The sequence below is a fragment of the Tupaia chinensis genome, unplaced genomic scaffold (genome assembly GCF_000334495.1).
Source record: "Tupaia chinensis unplaced genomic scaffold, TupChi_1.0 Scaffold000348_1, whole genome shotgun sequence".
Lineage (NCBI taxonomy): Eukaryota > Metazoa > Chordata > Mammalia > Scandentia > Tupaiidae > Tupaia > Tupaia belangeri.
This window is the reverse complement of record NW_006159842.1, coordinates 93,495-96,371: the sequence shown is the minus strand read 5'-3', so window position 1 is coordinate 96,371 and position 2,877 is coordinate 93,495. Positions and strand designations below refer to the sequence as shown.

Below are 2,877 nucleotides of genomic sequence, written 5' to 3'. Positions count from 1 at the left end.
CTTAGAACTCATGCTGGGCGCGTGTGCGTGCGCGCCCAAGATCCTGAGAGGAGAATGGAGGAGAAGGGATTGTGGCGTGACCATACCCCCCCTTCCCGGGGAGTGATTTCTCGCTTTCTGTCTCTATGTTTCTCTCTGTCTGTCTGGCGAGCACACGTGCCCTATAGCGAAAACCTCTCAAAAAAAAAATATATATATAGAAAAATAAACAAAGCCTCAGAGAACTGTAAGATATTATCCAGTGCACTAATCTAGGTATAACAAGGATTTCAAATTGAAAGAAGAGAAAGGATCAGAAAGAGTATTTGCAGAAATAATAGCTCAATACTTTCACAATCTGATAAAAAATATTAATTTACATATCCAAGAAGCTTAACAAAATTCAAATGGAATCTCTAAAGACAAAGACAAAGAGAGACTGGTAAGGAAGCAAATGAAAAGCAACTTATCATGAGCCTGGGCGACCCGGGCTTCTGTGAAACATGGCGGTCGGCATAGCACAAGCATGACTATGTGAAGGAAAAGGAAGGTTTTCCTGAAGATGAGGCGACTGAATCGGAAAAAAGCTTTATGTTTGGTGAAAGAATTGGGTGCTTTTCCAAAGGTTCCTGAAAGCTATATAGAGACTTCAGTCAGTGGGGGTACAGTTTCTTTAATAGCATTTACTACTATGGCTTTATTAACCACAGTATATCACAGTATATCAAGATACATGGATGGAATATGAATATGAAGTAGACAAGGATTTTTCTAGCAAATTGAGAATTGAGATATTACTGTTGCCATGAAATGCCAATATGAGATGTACTGGATTTAGCAGAAACAATGGTTGCATCTGCAGATGGTTTAGTTTATGAACCAGCAATATTTGATCTTTCACCACAGCGAAAAGATTGGCAGAGGATGCTTCAGGTGATTCAGAGTAGGCTGCAAGAAGAGCACTCACTTCAAGACGTGATATTTAAAAGTGCTTTTAAAGATACAACCGCACTTCCCCCCAAGAGAAGATGGTTCATTACAGCCTCCAGATGCATGCAGAATTCATGGTCATCTGTATGTCAATAAAGTAGCAGGGAATTTTCACATAACTGTGGGCAAGGCAATTCCACATCCTTGTGGTCACACACACCTGGAACCCCTCGTCAACCATGACTCTTACAACTTTTCTCACAGAATAGATCATTTGTCTTTTGGTGAACTTGTTCTAGGAATTATTAATCCTTTAGATGGAACTGAAAAAATTGCTGTAGATCACAACCAGATGTTCCAATATTTTATTACAGTTGTGCCAACAAAACTACATACATATAAAATTTCAGCAGACACCCATCAGTTTCTGTGACAGAACAGGAACATATTATCAACCATGCTGCAGGCAGCTACAGAGTATCTGGGATATTTATGAAATATGATCTCAGTTCTCTTATGGTGACTGTTACTGAGGAGCACATGCCATTCTGGCAGTTTTTTGTAAGACTCTGTGGTATTGGGAACCAGCAGCTAGTGTAATGGCTATGTCGCTGGACTCCCACGTAGTTGACCACGGTTCACGTCCCGGACCCGGTGGCTTAAAACTCACACTGGGTGCGTGTGTGTGTGTGCCTAAGATCCTGAGAGGAGAATGGAGGAGAAGGGATTGCGGCGTGACCATCCCCCCTTGGGGGGTGATTTCTTGCTTTCTGTCTCTATGTCTCTCTCTGTCTGTCTGGCGAGCATACATGCCCTATAATGAAAATCTCTCCAAAAAAGAAAAAGAAAAAGAAAAAAAAGACTCTGTGGTATTGTTGGAAGAATCTTTTCAACAACAGGCATGTTACATGGAATTGGAAAATTTATAGTTGAAATAATTTGCTGCCATTTCAGACTCGGATCCTACAAGCCTGTCAATTCTGTCCCCTTTCAGGATGGCCACACAGACAACCACTTACCCCTTTTAGAAAATAATACACATTAGCACCTCCTGAGTGAAGGAGAAGAACTTTTTGCCTGAGACATAAAACCTTTTTTAATAATAAAAAACTGTGCAATATATTCAAAGAAAAGAAAGTATGGATGAGAAGCAGGAAATACTTATTTAAAAAAAGAGAGAAAAAAGGAAAAAAATCCCACACTGAAATCATATAAATGTTGTGTCTGTTACAGATGTCCTAGAAGAAATTATGCAGCTAATCAGGGAATACGCTCACCCAGAGTCTTGCTTTGAAGATGACTCTGATACTTTCACAGCAAATGGGCCTTATTGAAATCAGACCTTGCTTCTTGGTAACAAAAAGCCTGAAGAAAAGAGGTAAACCCACATCTAAAGAAAAAGGCATTGATAAGTGCAAATGTTTGCATCCTTCTGTTTTTAAAAGATATGTCAGAATAAAGTATGTAAAACATAATGGAAAACTAGTCTAGACTTTAAAAAATTGTGATCAGGTCACATTGTTAATAAAGAAAAACAGGGACAAATTCCTATGTTATAGCCATATTAATGCTAAGCTGTATTGAAAAGACTGTTTATCCAATAATTTGGTCTTTTGAAGGTAACTGCTTTTCATATTGGTTACTGAATTTTCTATCTGTTCAAGATAGAGTCTTAAAAGACTAAGGTGAAATCTCACAGCAGCAGATACATGGTTTCTATGATATGTAACAGAGGTGCCATTCACAAATTGCAGAGCAGAGACTTATACAGGGAGAAGAAAGCACATAAAAAGATGCTAAATTTCCTAACTGATCATTATATTGGTATGCTTTTGGGGGCATGAGGAAGTAATAAAAGATCCACTACAGATGAAAAAATGATCTGTTTGTAAAATAGTAAGAGGAAAAGTAAAATATTTTATACATGTGGTAAGTGGGAAACAGGGTAACTTTAAATAAAATGAAGTG

At 38.4% G+C, this 2,877-nt stretch overlaps 1 pseudogene; it reads left to right on the top strand.

Annotated features, from left to right (window-relative positions):
• Positions 1 to 510: 510 nt before the first annotated feature.
• LOC102483245 (endoplasmic reticulum-Golgi intermediate compartment protein 2-like) lies at positions 511 to 2,054 on the top strand (annotated as a pseudogene).
• The last annotated feature ends 823 nt before the right edge of the window (positions 2,055 to 2,877 follow it).